This window comes from Ambystoma mexicanum, chromosome 3p (genome assembly GCF_040938575.1).
Source record: "Ambystoma mexicanum isolate Mex_15411 chromosome 3p, UKY_AmexF1_1, whole genome shotgun sequence".
Lineage (NCBI taxonomy): Eukaryota > Metazoa > Chordata > Amphibia > Caudata > Ambystomatidae > Ambystoma > Ambystoma mexicanum.
The window spans coordinates 988,259,260-988,277,125 of record NC_090925.1 but is presented as its reverse complement, the minus strand read 5'-3'; the positions used below and the strand labels follow the sequence as shown (position 1 = coordinate 988,277,125).

General features: G+C 46.4%; 1 protein-coding gene across 6 annotated transcripts in view; it reads left to right on the top strand.

Annotated features, from left to right (window-relative positions):
- Window positions 1–17,866, top strand: part of ZHX3 (zinc fingers and homeoboxes 3) — a 443,788-nt gene that overhangs the window by 213,340 nt on the left and 212,582 nt on the right. Inside the window, exon 1 of one of the 6 annotated variants that reach the window (XM_069652275.1) lies at window positions 7,574–7,632. The exons of the other annotated variants lie outside the window; for them this stretch is intronic. The gene's annotated coding sequence lies outside the window, so the exon portion shown is untranslated. Of the gene's footprint in view, window positions 1–7,573; window positions 7,633–17,866 lie in introns of those variants that run through there. 6 annotated transcript variants of the gene reach the window in all.

Below are 17,866 nucleotides of genomic sequence, written 5' to 3'. Positions count from 1 at the left end.
TTTGTCCTCTGGGCACTCCAGATCGCGATTTCCGCGTGACAAATCCCGACTGTCGAAAGACAGATCAGACATTGTGGAAAAAGAGATTCCCGAAGACTGTGAATCAGATGACAAGACTTTGGATCGGCCCATAGCCGAGATTCGACGACCTACATCGAAATCGGTAGAAAGGCCCTTACAAAAGGGACTAGCCCATCTTATAGAAAAACACGTTCCAGCAGGCCTTACTAAGTCAAAGGAGTCTAAGAAGAGTTCTTCGAAGACCCCTCATAAGGATAAATCTCAGAAGGCCCCCCACAAGAGTAAGGAACCTCAGGTACAGGATTCCCTTTCTTCAAAGAGGGCTGCGCCATCTTCTGTACTCCCACACACGCCAGAAGATTTAGGCATCACACCTCCACCAGGGGTCATCCCTAGTTCTGCAGAATAGTCTTCTGCTGATATAGATAGGGTCATGAGGAGGATGTCTTTCCGGGCTGATTTTTATGAAAAGAATCCAGATTACTTTACTAGCTTCCACTCGACCCCCACCTACAGCAGCAGCCTCTAGGTCTCAAGATCCTTTTCAATCCCCTACTAAAAGGACTCGACCCAGTGAGCCAGTGCACGATCCAAATCCCACTGTCATTGAACTATATGACCAGGTCTCTGATCATGAGGATCTATATAGTAAGGAGGCCGCAGACCGACCCTTATTATGTTGATAATGAGGACGATGAGGGTGACCCAGACACACAATCATGTACAGCATCGACTCCCCAATGGATAATGATCCCACTGTGGTAGACTTACCCGTGGATAATCAGCCTTGTTTAAATGAAGTGCTCATGAAAGCAGCAGAGCACTTCCAAATATCTACTCAAGAAGATCCACAGGACAAAGATATCGTGGATGATATCTTGGGAGATAAAAAGTCTGTCTCTCAATTTATTCCCCTACTAAGGTCTGTCCAGCGGAAAGTACAAGCTTCGCTAGGGACTCCAAATCAGACACGAGCTGTGAACCCCCGCATAGAGAAACTTTTCAAGCCTGCTCCATCTGACCTGCTGTACATCAGGGGTCAACTAAAGCCTGACTCGCTCATCGTTACTACAACAGGGAAACGGGCAGGTACTCTCCTTGTCTGGAGGAGCCTCAGAAGAGGCTAGGGAAGTAAGAGGCTATACACCATGGGCAGAAAGGTTGCCTCTTCCGCTGCTTTCCAAACCAGAATAGCTAATAGCTCTACTCTATTAGCCAGTTTCAACTGTCATAAATGGGACGAGGTCTTGGCTTTACTCTCCCCTGCCCCAAAACCCCTCAAGTCTCAGTTAGCACTAGTGGCTTCAGAAGAAACGGCAGTGTCCAGCTGCTTGCTTAAAACCAGTCGTGACGCTGCAGACACCGCCGGCAGAATCATATCTGAGGGAACCATTATTAAGCGTTGCGCATGGTTACGCCAATCCGGTTTTAAACCAGAGACACAGGCTACTCTCATTAACATGCCCGTCGAGCCCAATGTTCTCTTTGGCAAGGCCGTCGAGGACGTCTTGAGAGACAGCCAAGGAAGAATATGACACTCTAAAGTCATTGGGACACTTGACCAATAATCCTCCTGGCCAAAGGGAAAACAGCAATTTTCGTCGCTCACACGGACAATTCTCCCAGAGGGTTTCCAACTACAACCAAAGTCAGGGAACAGCATGGGGAAATAATCAAGGCCAAGCCTCTCAGAATTACCAGAGAGGACTGCGCAAGTCTTGCGGTAGGGGAAGGGGTGCCACCTCGAGAGGTGGTACCCCTCCTCAGTGACATCCTTCTTCAGGTGCCCTCCCATGCCTCTCCAGTAGGAGGGCGCATTTCCAACTTCACACAAGCATGGGAGGGAATCACCTCTGATTGATGGGTGCTGTCCACCGTAGCGCGAGGATATTGTGTAGAGCACCTAGAGTGACCCCGGAACCATCCCCGACGCCAAAAGACCCACTCCAAAGAAGACCAGTGCATCCTCCTCTAGGAAATCACCACGCTTCTCCTAAAGGATGCCATAGAAATCGTCCCGTTCCCGGCCAACCAGGTAAACGGGTATTTATTCAACTTACTTCCTTGTCCCAAAGAAAGATCTAACAATGCACCCAGTATTAGATTTGTACCCTGCAAACAAATATGTCAAGCCACAAAAGTTCTGCATGACTACGCTACAAGAGGTCATACCTCTACTAAAGAAGGTGGATTACATAGCAACACTGGATATGAAAGATGCCTATTTTCATGTTTCAATGTTCCCAGCACACAGAAGATTCTTGCGTTTCAAGATAGCGAACCAGCACTACCAATTCAAAGTGCTGCCCTTCAGAATAGCATCTGCTCCAAGGATATTCACGAAGGTACTGACGGTGGTGGCAGCACACCTTGTCAGGGAGGCAATCCCAGTGTACCCTTACCTGGACGACTGGCTGATTACAGTGGAGTCTCCCCTAATTTTCAGGCAAAACATTCAAAGAACCATGAACCTTCTCTTTCAATTGGGCTTCTTCATCAACGAGAAGAAAATCAAGCCTAGTGCCAAGCACAACCAAACAGTTCCTAGGGGCTGTTATAAACACACAAGAGGGGTTGGTCTTTCCGTCAGAGGAAAGAGTCCAAAACATGTTACTGCAAATACTGCATTATCAGGCCGCCCGACAGATAAGGGTGCGCAAAGCTATGCGTTTGCTAGGCATGATGGCATCTTGCATTTACCTGGTACCTCACGCGCGCCTGCAACCCATGCAGGAGTGGTTGGCAAAACAGTGGTCTCAGGTAAGTGGTCAGTGGGACGATCTAGTGGTCAAAATCTTCGCTGGTGGACAAGAGAAAATCTGTTGAAGGGGAAACCGTTCTACAATCGGGAAGTACAGGCGATTGTCACAACAGACGCCTCACTCGTGGGGTGGGGGCTCATTACCTTCACCACACAGCTCAGGGTCTGTGGTCTTGTGCGGCAGCACAGCATCACATCAATCTGCTAGAACTACTGCCAGTATTCAAAACCCTTCAGGCATTCGAAGTTCACCTAGCGAACCATTCTGTCCAAGTCCTGCCAGCACTACTGCAATGTTTTACATCAACAAACAGGGGGGCACATATTATCCAAATCTGTCCAGGCTTGCGCAACAAATTTGGAAATGGGCACGCAAACTGAAGATATTCTTATCGTATCTGCATGTTCCAGGGGAACTCAACTCTCTTGTAGTCTCATTGAGCAGAGATCTCCTACCAGAAGAGCACGATTGGCAACTACATGCAGGGGTCGTAGAACACCTCTTCTCCCAATGGGGTTTCCCCACAATAGACTGTTCTCTACACGCGAAAACCGTCCATGCCCACACTTTGCGTCCAGGTTCCCCCAGCCAGGCTCCAAGGGGAACACCCTACGGATGAACTGGTCAAGGAAATTTGCTTACGCTTTCCCCCAACCCCTCTCATGAGGAAGGTGGTGAACAAGACACACAAGGAACAGGTGACGCTCATCCTAGTTGCTCAGATGTAGGCAAGACAGCCCTGGTATCCACATGTGCGCAAACTGGCAATGTGCGATCCCATCAAACTCCTGTGCCCTTACAATCTGCTCACTCAGCACAGGGGACTAACCGTGCACCCTCAAACTCACTCAATGAACTTGGCAGCATGGCTCCCGAAGTTGTAGAGTTTGGACATCTTAATCTACCACAAAGGTGTATGGATATCTTGAAGGAAGCAAGAAAGCCTAACAGTAGGCACTGTTATTTCAAAAAAGTGGAGATTTGTAATTTGGTGCCAGTCTAAACAAATTAACCCCATAGAATGTACTCCATCCAATATTCTAACTTATATGCTCCACTTGCTAGATTCAGGGTTAGTATTCAACTCTTTAAAGGTCCACCTGTCGGCTTTGTCAGCCTACACCACCTCCCACAGTATGGACTCACTGTGGAAGGTGCCTGTCATCAAAGCATTTATGGAAGGGCTAAAGAGAGTTCACCCTCCAATTTCTAATCCGCCGCCAGGATGGGATCTCATCGTTGTACTTGTAAGCTCATGGGACCTCCCTTAGAGCAGATGCATACGTCTAGTCTTAAACACTTAAGTTACAAGACTGCCTTCTTAGTGGCTAGCACTTCCATAAGAAGAGTTAGTGAAATACAAGCATTGTCAGTCCCGGATCCTTTCTTTGTTGTACACAAGGACAAGCTGGTTTCACGTACTCACCCTAGGTCCTCCCCTAAGTTCATCTCTAAATTTCACGTAAACCAGTCTATTGAGCTACCGGCTATCTTTCAGGAATCCACCAGCTCAGCTGAGGTAAAACTCCACACAGTAGATGTGAGAAGAGCGGTCCTCTACTATGTAGACAAGACCAGACCGCTAAGAACAACAGATTAACCGTTTGCCTCCATAGCACCAGGCAGAGAAGGGGACTGCATTTCAAAGAATGCCATCTCCAGGTGGATAGTCAGATGTATTCAATTGTGCTATTCCCTGTCAGACAAGACACTGCCTTTTACGCCCAGAGCTCATTCCACAAGGAGCACAGGAGCCACTCTGGCTTTCATTGCAAATGTCCCTCTAGACAGCATTTGCAAAGCAGCTACATGGAGCTCAGTCCACACTTTGACTCCGCATTACTGCATTGACACTCATTCCAAGACAGATACACAAGTGGGAGAAACGGTTCTAAGACATCTGTTCGCCCATGAACCTTCTCACATCCTACCACCTTCTTCTAACACTGCTTGCTAATCTATGCACAGCATGTGATCTAAGCAGATTCCACAAGCCTCAGAAGGGATATATTACTCACCGTAATCGTATTTCTGATGCTTGTATCTACTTAGATTCACATGCTCCCACCCTTCATCCCCTCAGAGAGAAGGCGCATGGATGCTTATGAGCTTGTCTGATACGTATCTGCTTGGATACAACTGTACTCACGCTACACTTCATGCTACCTCATGTCAGAAAAATAACAATCTGAGGGACCTCAGCGCGTGAAGGATCATCGGTACAGTGGACGTCACACTAGGGATAGTATTACTGGCACACCCTGTCGACGTCCCTTTTCGGGTTTAGAAAACAACTGTAATACTCTGCAGCTTCCACTAGATGGCCTACGCACAACATGTGAATCTAAGCAGATACAAGCATCAGAAATACGATTACGGTGAGTAATGTATCCCATATAAATGCCAATAAAAAGACGTTAAAATAGCAGGTTTAATTGCAATCTAAGGAATTCTTCCCGCCAGTACGGATTGGGAACCCCTCTCAGGTAAAGCGGCAGCTAGCCCTGTGGTTTAGCACAGATCGAATTTGTACGTATTAACTTTATCCACTGTTTAACACAGTCAAGTTCTCTCAACTTTTTCGTGACCAATCCTGGGTTAGAGACCAACAGATTACCATTCGTAGTACACTCACTCAAAATTAGATCTGCTTTCCCAAAAGCAACCAGTGGGACACCTTTATGCCTCCCCAAAGCGATACCGAAATCTTTGTACAAACTATCCGGCCTATACTGGGTTAGTATTTTCCACTTAAAAGTGTAAGCCAAAGAATTCAAACCCAGTTCTAGAAATAGTGCAATAATTGGTAAACAGTTTGGCAGGTTTAGGGCTTTCTTCCAGACAATTGCCTCGATTTTATCTCAATCCCCCGATGTACACATGCTATGCCAGTGCTGTACGTAAGCGGTGGGACCACCTTCATGTTGTAAAATTTTAAAACAGGACGAGTGAAAATCTACAGTACTTGACAGAAATCCTTCTCATCTAGGCAGGCAGATGTTCAGCTTTAGATTTTGTCCTACCCAAAACAACTCCGTTATTTGGGCCAGAATCTATCAAAAAGCCCAGGTAGGTAAGACACTGTTTCGGAATCACTAGTTCACTACGCATTGACCAGGAAAAACCAAGAGTTTTTTTTTACTATTCTCACAAAACCTTAGCACATTTGTTTTAGCACAATTGATTTCTAGTTTAGCTCAGCATATTTTTGTAGTGCACTATCCAATTTCGGTAGCCGATTTGTGTACTGTCCAGCAGGATGACATCTGCGTAAGTCAGAAAGGATACCCGTAAGTTCCGGAGCTTAGGTGGTACAAAGCTCACGGCACTTAATCATTCTGCCAAGTACAGGTTGAGCAGGCAGGGGGCCAATATGCATCCCTGTCTCAATCCCCTACGTACACAAAATTCCTTCCAAAAAAATACTGTATGTTCAACCGGCCCCTTATGCAGATGAATCAATAATGACAGAGTGGGGAATTTCCCAGGCGTGTAATTTCATCCGAAAGTGTAACCAAATCAAATGCCATTGGTAAGTCAATTGCCATAATAAAAACCTGCCTTGTGGACTCCATCCAAACGTGTTCTTGTAGATAGGATATTACAAAACTATTCAATAAAGTAGATACCCTTTCTAAAACCTGTTTGAAACTTCGTTAGGCAACCTGCTGCAAGGGCCCAATCCTCCATTTCCTGCAGAACTATATTGGCAAATATTTTACTTTCAGAGTCCAACAGCGATATAGGCCGATAGTTAGACGGGTTGTTCCTGTCACCTTTCCTAAATATAGGAATAATCACAGATCGCTTCCAAGAGCCTGAGGTCTCTTTATTTGCCAGCATTGATTGAAATAGGAAAAAAAAATCACAGCACATAACCTAGGATTAAACTTTAGGGTAGTGTTAGAGAGACCATTCGGTCCAGCCACCCTCTAATTTGAGGACTTTCTGATAATTTCCTCAATCTTTGCCACCCGAATTTTCAGGATCCATGGGCTATTAATAGGTGACTCCTACCCAATAACTACTGGGTCCCTGTAAACGTGTTCAAAATGATAATCCCAAGCTACTTCCGAGATAGGGTTATTTATCATCCCGAGGCTGAACCAAGTTATTAATCACCCCCCAAAATGTTGAGAGTCTTTGCTAAAAACAATTCACAACATTTTTTCACCTTCTAGGGGAGACCAATAATAGCAGCAATGGGATTTATACCAGTTTTTAAATCCTTGCTTCAGGGAATCCGGGAATCATATAGACATTTCTTTCTAGTCCAACGTATTTCTTTTCGCGGGATTTATTTCCGTTCTTGAACTAATCTTGCTCTCCAACTTCCCTATGTCAACAAACCTATCCAACAGACAGTTGAAAGATCCTACCTTCAAAATGTCAACTTTTACGAATAGGGAAGTTGTACTTAACTGATGGTCAAAGTAATCTAAGTATTGATATACTTTAAAAGTCCTTTTCACCAATTGATTACATCCATTTAAACTTGGTTGGACGACAGATTGAATTCTAAAATCAAACTTTGCTACGTTTCCAATGAGATGCTCGTGCATATACTTTTCATGTGATCACGACATGATCACAGGCCACCTGATTGCCTGTTTGCTTTATGGAAGCCACTTTTGTGTAGGAGGTTAGTATGGAGTTTACGGACCCTGCTCCTGTGCGCCCTTTGTCAATTTACTCAGTGCATTTAGGTGGGAATTAAGGGGACTATGTTTTCAAGTCCTTTTTTCCTGTTTTTGTCTCCATAGATAATTCATAACTGGTTATTACCAGTAGGATTGTGGGCCACGCAAATGAAGCTATCTCTTTCTGCGCCCCCCTGGGACTCTGCAAGGTGAATTTGTTTTACCTGCATTTGCTAGTCACTATCAATTGAACTCTAATGGGTGATGGATCTATGTTGAGCCACGGGCAGGCTCAGTCAAATTTTAATTCCTGTTTTTAACATCATGCTTTTTTTTTGTTTTTCTTGTTTGTTTGAATTAGCGCTCCACCAGAGGCACAGACCTTCAAGCAAGATTGAAGCATAATGTACCATCTAGTATATGACCTTCTGGTGTATTGCTGTGTATAGTTCTTTTTGATATTGTTTCGGGCCTTTTGAAGATTAAATAACATGCAATTACTGTGCTCTGATGAGGACGGCTATCAGCTCTTTTGTTCTTTTTTGTCCTAGATGAGATTGATTGTTTGACCGTCGAAACTACTGTTAGGAGAATGTCACACGAATGTGACACCCGTAGTTGGCACTTAGCACTTTTTTTGACAAGGCACTTAGCACTTTTTTTGATAACCTTGTTGCACTGGCTGGCTATATACACTGTGGCTAGCAGTGCCTGATTAGATAGTCTTTTAGATAGATACATTATCTTCTCTAGTATATTTTTGATATATATTATGTATTTGTATGCATTTTAGAAAATGTTATAGTGTGGATGATATGATCTTTGTGTTATTTGTATTAATTGAATACAATATGTAAATTTGACTCCTGATCTGTCCATGTCCCTCATTGCCCATTCACCCTGTTGAGTATTTGAATGTTTTGAATTGTTGTATTTATCCGTGTGACCCCATTTCTCTTATTCGCTATTTATATAGTTCCCCAGGTCCACGGTTCAGGGGATACCCATCTCTATTGTTCTACTTGGATTGTAGATGTGCCAGCGTTCACACTACTTTGGTTTCACACCTCTCCTCTAGACTTGTAACCTTGCATGTGAGGAAAGTCTGTGTGGGCTTAGTGTGGCAGAGCTGTGATAGGTGCGCATCATTTGCCTTAGAGGGTACAAGAAGCTGCTCTCAAGCGCATGGCAGATGCGTGAAGGAAACACATGGGTTCCTATGCAGAAGTGTTTCAAAACAGCAAAGGCAAACCTGCACAAATACTGGATCACTCTCGGTGCCGTCCTTAGCTTGTGCACTTGCGGCATGGTGGCACGGGCAGCAGAGCACATCAAATGCATCTTTCTCAGACCAAAAGATCCTCAAAACCCTGCCAGCGGTTGGGATTTGAGACACTGCCTACAGCGTACTCAGCCAAAATAAAGTGTCAAGTTAATGTTGGATTCAATGCTAGGCATTTTCTAATTCCTGAGTGGAACGTGACCTGAGCTCTTTGTGACTCTTTCCTGGATTTTATCGCTGATGTACAGCTTCGACACACCCACCTGGTGATTTTGGGTGATTTTAATCTTAAAGTTAATGACGTTTCTGATAATAAGATTCAGAGATTATCACTGCTATGAATGAATTGGATGTCTCTCAGCTGCTTGTTGGTACTACACATCGATTAGTTAATACACGGGACCTTATTTTGGCTTCTAAAGCCTATGTTGCTGTTTACCCTGCACTTCCTCTTTGTTGGTCCGATTACTTTATCATCCCTTTTTCTTGGAAATTGATCCCCATTAAGACAATCTCCAAGCATGTCTTTCTTCCCTATCAGAATTGACACCACGTACCCTGTGATATTGTTGTTCTTGCTCGGTGGCTCCAGATCTTGATGCCATCACTGAAGCTTTCCTTGTGGCTGCCTATTTGTTGTCTCCTTTAAAAATTCCTAAACATAAGGCTCGGCCTTCGAGCCTTGGTTTACTGATCCTCTTTGTGCACTTCGGCAAATCAAACCCAAAGGTTGTACGACCTATAATCCTGCCGTTAAGACAGCCCTACTACATTTTTCTTATATGTAGCATAAAGCTATTTTTGAGGCAAAGTGTGCTTATTTTTCTTAGCATATGGAAAATTCCATTAATCAACCCAGAGAACTTTTTAAGGCTGTTTGATTTTTATACTCCCTTCCTTCTGAACCGCTTCGTTCATCTCAATCCTGCTGTGATTCTCTCTCATCTTATTTCACTGATAAGATTGCCACAGTTCGACAGAGCATTTATTCCCCCGGATCCCAGTCCATGGTCTCCCTACCTGCAGTCGTCTCTGCGCCTTCAGTTTATTCCTGGTCTACATTTTCTGTATTTAATTTGGAAGAAATGGTAGGGGCTTCGCTTAAATTGAAATCTTCATCCGCCAAAGACCCTATCCCCCTGTCTGTGTTGAAGGATATTTTGCCCCCTATGGCCCCCTTGGTCAAGCTGTCAATACGTAATTTTTTACTGGTCAGTTCCCAGTTTCTCTAAGACGTACGTTAGTGGTTTCACTTTTGAAAAATCCCTTTTTGGATCAGTGTGTCTTGTCTAACTTTCTCCCTATCCTGCTTTTTCCTTTTCTTATGAAGCTGGTTGAAACATTAGTCTGTCCACCTCTTAGTTTATATTGAGCAGTCCTCTTTTCTTGATCCATCGCAATCTGGTTTTCCTTCTCGACGCTGCACCGAAAGTGTGCTGGTCTGTTTCCGATTTGGCTCGACTGCATGATCAGTGTGGTGTCTGTGCTTTACTGATCCTCGACCTACATGCCGTCTTTATTACCAGTGATCATGTGGTCTTGCTGGATCGTCTTTCTGGGGCCGGCCTCTCTAGTGCCGTTCTGTCATGGTTTTCTTCATTTCTTTCTAACCGCACTGAATCGGTCTCTTCCTCCTTTTTGTGCTCCCCCAGCTGCTTTTTCCTGTGGCATTCCCAAAGGGTCAGGCATCTCCCAGTACATTCAGCCTCTGACGAAACGCATCTTTTTTCATGACGTCGGTTTTTATTCTTATGCAGATGATACCCAGATCTTGCTTCATTCATATCTGTATCTTCCTGAGACTGCTGACAGATTTAGGGCCTTCCTTGAAGCCATGGGGGCATGGATGCATAACAACTGGCTCAAGCTGAATGGTGACAAGACCGAGGTGTTGGTGATGGGCCCCCATCTGCTGTTACATTTTGGACTCTTGTTTTTTGGCCTCTCTCTTTAGGCCCTTTCATTGTGGCATCAGTTTCCGGCCTGGGCGCGGAGTGCCTCCAGCCCGAATTTTGCCCGTACATCCATGCCCGGGCTCTTAGTTCGGCGGACCTCTTCCTTGTTTCTGTTCCTCAATTCAAAGCAGCCCGTATCGGCACCCGTTTTTGTGTAGCTGCTGCTCAGCTGTGGTATTCTCTTCTCCGTGGACTACGGGCTTCTGAGAACCATGTCTCATTTAGGTGTCTGCTTTTTCCGTCCTCACCCACCTGAATTGGCAACAAGATGCCTTTTTGGTGAATGCTGCACTTTATACGTTCGGTTAACCTAACATGAGCTCCGCACACACCTTGTCAGTAGATGAGCTACAAATGTTTTGCCAAGCAAGGGTACTCCCCATGAAGCCAAAAGGTTAGGAAAGCTCCACTGTTAAAAAGCCTCCTAGCTTTTGAGGAAACTAGTGGAATGAAGGGCTCCCCAGAGGCCAATAAGGACACTGAACTCCCACCGCAGGTACCCACTTCTCTGGGGGCGTGGAAGTGAATGAGGAAAGCAAAAGCACTTCTCGACATTCCATCCATAGAGTGTAGTGTAGATTCCCAGCGGTCCCTGGCCTCTGTTAGGCCCCATGCTTCTGTAAGGTCCAACGCTTCCATTGGGTCCTAAGTAAGTCACACCAGGCAAAAGTTAAGTGCAGACGAATATCATTTAAATGAATACAGGTTTGCATTGGAGGAACCTAAGGAGGACACTGCAGCCTTAGTAGAACTAAAACTGAATGAAACGACTGGGTAAAACAGTTTAGTAAGGGGATGCTGCGCTCTCGCCTAACACCCTATGAATTCTATGTTTCAGTATGAGATGCTGCATAACCTCTAACCTGAAGCATCAAGTGTCTGACGGATGTAAGACCGTAAAGCAACCTATTGGATAATCAAATTGGCAATTACCAGACTGGACATGCGCAATGGTTTAACAAAATATGGTAATGCTTTTGTTTGTAGAATTCAAATTAATTGTGCCTGTAGTACAAACTAATGATTAACATCTTGTATACTCGCAACAAAAAGTAAATCACATACCAGCAATAACTAGTTGGGTTTTTTATCTTGATGAATTCAAGTTATAATTGATTGTACCTGTAGTACTAACTACTGGTACAATCAATTATAATTTGAATGTTATTCGCTCATTAGTTTGTACTACAGGTACAATTAGAATTTGAACTCTACAAACAAAAGCATTACCATATTTTGTTAATCCATTGCGCATCTCCAGCCTGGTAATTGCCAAATTAAAACAGAATGAAGATGCTGCTGTAGAGGAGCAGAAGCAAAGAAATGTTGTGCTATTGTGTAAAATGGAACTTGAGACTCAGTGGAATGCAGGACTTCCAGTGGGGGAGGGAAATCCTCCAGTGGTGGCTCCCAAGGAAAGATTGGTGTCTCCGCCCCAAGAATTTGATCCAACCTTATGAAGAGGGGTGTGAGGTGGAAGAGGAGTTGTGGGGTGCAGCCCTTGTGAGCCGTCTACCGATGGTTGGAACTGTTGTAATCATGCAGTTGCCCCCCGAGAAGAGAGCTCGATATATTCCAAGATGAAGGCCACCATCCTCTGGAAGTTCTTTAAAAACTCCAGAAGAATACCGTAGGAGCTTTAAAAAGCTCAAAAAGAAAGGGAGGCCAACTTTTGAAGTGGTTGTGCAATCTCAATTCCTACCAGAGGGTCAAAGGGGGTGGGGGAGTCCAGTGGCCACTAAGGTGCCACCAGACTGTGATCTCAGGGTTGCCTACATGCGTAAAATCAAAGACGGAGGACCCAGTAGTTGCAACCCTCAATTGTCTCCAAGATCTGAGTGACTTGTCCTTAGCGGGAGTGCCCAGTCAGGCTGACATTTGCCAAGCACAACATGACTGCCCTACCCTGGCAGATCTGCGTGAGCAGGCAGAGAAATGGGCACAGGGGTGAGCCCCTGTGATGTTCAGGGTGTATTGGGAGAATGGCTTCCTGTACAGAGATTCCAAGCTTTCTGAGGAGGATCCTACTGGACTTGGCTCACAACAGTCTGTTTGCAGACCATTTAAGAATGACCAAGACAGCTGTCTGCATATGGTTACTGTTAGTAACAGGAGGGACAGCCCTAATGATGGCAGGACTGTGGGCTAAGTAGGATTGAAATGTAAGGAGGGCATCCCACCATCCTCATTTGGATGTTTACACTATTTATGCAAACATATTTACTTTAGTCATGTATCACTTGACAGAAATATCTCTGTAGATATTGTCACCTTAGTGTTAAGTAGAAGAATACTCAATCCCGTTTGAGTTCTTACAGCATTTTTTATTTTGCTGTTGAAACAGTTTTTTTCTTTATTTTGTGACTTTTTGGATTCATTAGTCATCTTAGAACAATTATCAAAAAAGGACAAACAGTACAGTGAAAATTGTGTAAAACAAAAGACCGTCAACAAATGGCTGTACGTGTGTCAATTTCACATATTCAAGTGTCAAGATTGTGTAACATACATCAAATACAAAATGAAAAAACAAAGCAATCGGAGCTTCTGGAAATGTCAGGGCTCTGTTAGTACAGGAGAGTGCGGAGTGTCGCGTTCCAGTGGAACGAGATAAATGTCGTGCTCCTTTCTAAGGACCTCTCTGAGGTCTGGTATGCTAGGCAGAAGGGTGACCCAGTAGTAGGTCTACGTCAGGAAGTAAATCGATGGCATGTTTTCTTAGTGAGGAGTGCGGCGTCCTGTGACATTTCGGCTTGTAAGTAAAATACCCTTCTTCTAGGGCCAGGACAAGGTCTCCTTTTAATGCGTTCCTTTTGAATAACTCCCTTGGGGAAAGGGGTTGCTACCTGGAAAAATTTCTTGCAGCAATGGGTGCTTGCCACCTTGACTTCGGATGGTGTGTTCTGCTCGTGTAGAAGCCCAGTTCGAATATGCGTGGGGAAATGTCGGGCTCTGGCGTCTATGAGCTGCGAGTCTGAGATGTGCAGGGCTCCCTCTAGTGGAGCCTCAGGATAGCGACCGAGGCTTCTTGCTTGTTTGCAGTCCTTTGGATGCTGGTGGCGTCCTTGGAAACGACTCGAGGACATGCCTATTTTTACTGGCCACCCATGGGATTAAAAATAAGCAGGTTTGTCCGGTCCTGCAACACTTGCCAAGCATCCAGCAAGGCAGGCAGAGCCACAAAGGCCCCCTTAATTCCACTACCAGTAGTTGGGGCGACTTTCAAGAAAGTGGTGTGGTGGGTCGGATGGAGTAATTGGACAATTGGAGGACATTCTGTACTCTCTTTATTAAAATTAAAGAATAAGGCCTAGCTCTCCATATGGTTAAAGGGAATACCCTAACTATCTATTTTTAAGAAATTAAAGGTGCTTGTCAGATGTCAGGAAGTCAAAAGTAACAGTCCTCCGTCCAAACTAACTCTATCTGACCCTACCACCAAAGTAAATGGGCCAAGAGACTGTCTCTTCTTCCCTTGGTCTTCTCTTTGTTCTGGATAGTCCTTTTATATACAGGTTTCCTTTTGGCTTATACACTTCTTGGCGTAATGTCCTTTGATAGTCTTTCTTATCAACACTAGTTCTGTAGTTCCTCAAGATAACTCTTGGATCTTCTGGGGAGGCATGGCTACAGAGCCATGAGATAGGATGTGATCCCGAGGTGCGCCTGCTGATCCTGATGTAAAGTAATGCACTGAAGCGGCTGCGACGAGTGTTGCAGTATCCCGATGGTGAACAAAACAAAATGGCGATCGGGTGAGAACGAAGAAATTAGCTGACGCACCACAGGAAAAAAGGAAGAGTGGCAGCAACACTGTTGAGACGGGAGAAGACTTCAGCCGGCCGGAATTACAGAGCTGAAAGGAGGCGGATAGCAGACTTGCATTTCCGCACAGAGGGCGGTGCACAGGAGCCTCTGCAGACACTGAAGAAAGGGCTGGAGGATTGAAACGGCAGTGAGGAGCGCAAACAGACGGTGCGTGGTGACACAGCACTTACCCCGGAGCTCAAGGCACAGGGGGACGAGCGAACAACAGTACGTGAGAATAATATTAGTAGCCCAGACACCCCGCCGGGCTATTTGGAAAAAAGGAACAAATGAAGCAATGTTTCTGATGCTTGTTAATCTGCTTAGAATCGCATGCTGTGCATATGGTCCGACATCCAGTGGTAACCGCAGAGTATTGCATCTTGTCTTTCGGGGACCGAAAGGGTGCTTCAGCATAGGCGTGTCTGTAACACTGTCCCTATCGTGACTTGTAGTGTACCCAAAATCCCTCACGCGGCAAGGTCCCTCAGATTGTTTTGTTCAGCCCAGATACTGTTCGCCTTATAGCGGAGCTCTTCATATGAGACTGTTTATCTTTATTCCGACTTTGTTGGTTATTTCCCCTTAAATCACTTCGGCAGCGATTCAACAACCTCGACGGAGACTACGGGAAGTTTTGACGGCGGTGGATTTCGGCGCCTAAGATCCGGCGGCTGAGCCATCCACGTGGCTGGGCCCTCTGGCTGGCCTACACAATAGGGAGAGTGGGGTCGGGGTGGCCATATCTTTCGTTATGTCTTTCCTCTTTCCCACTCTTTGCCCTCTAGGTCTGGTCATCTTTGTTTATACCTTTTGCTATGGAAAGGACACCATTTAGGTTCTGCCCTAAGGGTAGGGCCAGGTACCCGTGGAAAAACGAGCACAGAACGTGTAATTCTTGTCTCCCCTTAATCACGACGAGAAGCGGAGTGCGGCTTGTACGCTCGTTAGGCCTAAGACCCTTAAGGAGTGCTGTGTAAAGCGGTGGGCCGTGTACAGTATGTCGCGGGCTGAACCCTCCTCCCCCACTGCCACACCCGCCGAAAGTGACTGGAGCACTGACGATGACCAAACATCTGTATCGGTTGTGATAGACCTTGAGATGGACACTTCTAGGCCCGCCACGCCCGTCCCCGACCCCTCAAGGCCTGTTGCAAGTCTCGCTTCAAGGACAACAACTGGCGACAGGGGCGTACAGACACAAAACACTAAGCACACAACCCCACCACCAATTTCGATGGTTCCGTCGAAAAAGGTGAAAGCGCCAACAGGACCGTCGGAAATTTTGGCGGTTTCCCCTGATAGGTTAGATCAGCAGCCTTCCCTGCATCAGCATCAGCGTCTTGCGACTGGGCACTCCAAAAACAAGGGCGCTACTTCTAAATCGAGTTTATATGCCGAAGCGCGGTCATTCGACGCTCCGGCGCCCCCTAATAGTAGGCCTTCTGGCCTTTCCAGAGGTGAAAAATCCACCACCAGGCCCTCTGACGCCACGGTAGGTGGCAAATCTACCGATAGACCTTCTGACCCGTTAACTCACGCCGATTCGGCAGAGATGGAAGAAAGTATCGCGAGGATCACTTCGGCGGTTGGGCTGGTACCTAAGACACTGTCAAAACACATGGAGCGTGCTGCGGACAAGTCTAAAGACACGCCATGGTGCCCCGATACTCGCAAAACCTACGAGGACAGTCAGTAGCCTCTGTCCAACACCCTTAGAGACAAATTTCGACACCAAAGAGCGGAAGACAACGTTTTTCCACCTTTGGGCCCTTCTGGTTCCTCTAAGTGGACAAGGGAGAGGTTCGAAGGGTGCATGGACCGTCTTGAAAGGATTGTCTCGTTTCTGAGCATCCTTCCCCGAAAAGATCTTGTGAAGGGCCTCTTTTGAGATCGCAGGAAAAAGAGGATCGCACGTTTGCAGGAAAATCTGGACTCTCAGCCCTCGGCTTCTGTCCACCATGAAGATGTGGTCCAGATGGACACTTACCAGGACATCTACAGCGAAGAAGAAGACCCTTCCTTCCTACAGGACTACCCTGAGGACCAAGTGCATGCCATGGACAACTGGGAGGAAACCCAGCAAGTGGAAACGGAGCCATGGACGCTTCCCACGCAAGATCAGGACACTGGCGTTCTATGCCTGGATTCTCCTCCGACCACCCCGGCTGGCCACGCCTCGCCTGTAGATGATCAAATGGCCTTCAATGCCATCTTAAGGAAGGCAGCAGAGCACTTTCAGATCTCCACCCAGGAGGTGGTACCCGAACAAGAATTTGTGGAGGACATTCTCAAGGAGAAACCCCCCTCAAGCCAAGGCATTCCCCTCCTAAACTCTGTTAAGAGAAGATTGGCCCCCTCCCTGGTCACGCCAGCTCAGACCCGTGCAGTGAACCCAAGGGTAGTAAAACTATTTTGGCCAGCTCCCTCGGACCCTCAATATATTAAAGGCCACGCCACCCCCGACTTCTTGGTAGTCACTACCACCCAGAAAAGGGCAGGGGTACCCCTTGCTACAGGGGAGGCACCTCCGGATAAGGAATCCAAAAGGTTGCACGCCCTAGGTAAGCGTGTTACCTCAGCAGTTGCCTACACCACTCTCATAGTGAATAACACCACGATGCTTGCAAGCTATGCAGACGCACAATGGAATCTTGTACAAGAAGGTCTCCAGGAGGTTCCTGAAGCCGCTAGGTCCAGGCTTCTCACCATCGTGGCCGAGGGCAGGCAGGTAAATCAGAACATAACCAAGAACACTCTGGACACTGCTGAAACAGCAGGCAAGTCTCTGGCCCAGAGCACTCTACTCAAGCGGCACGCTTGGCTTCGCAACTCTGGGTTCAAGCCTGAAACACAGGCTGCTCTTATCAACAAACCCATAGAAGATACCATTCTGTTCGGGAAAGCGGTCGACGATGCCCTGGAGACGGACAAAAAAAAGAGCATGAGACTCTTAAGTCCTTGCGGCAAATAACTGTGAAGCCTTTCCCCCCAAAGGGGAGGCTGTTCTCGTCGGTCCTTTCGAGGGGAGTCCCGTGGAACTCTGGACAAACATCAGGAAGCCCCGCCAACTACCCACCTAGGGGTCAACGATGCAGCAGAGGCAAAGACTCCAACCCCAGAGGAGCAACAGCCTCTGGGCAGAAATTACCAACAGGTCCAGGTACCCCCCCATGTCACCCCGGTCGGGGGGCGTTTAACATCTTTCCTCGCGGCATGGGAGGGGATAACTTCAGACCAGTGGGTTATAAAGACGGTCGCCCACGGGTACTGCGTGGAATTCGCCCGACCACCACAGTTCAGACCGCCACACTCACGACACCTCTTGTCGGACCACCTGCAGATCCTGAATCAAGAGGTGGAAGCGCTGCTGGGAAAGGATGCCATAGAAGTCGTCCC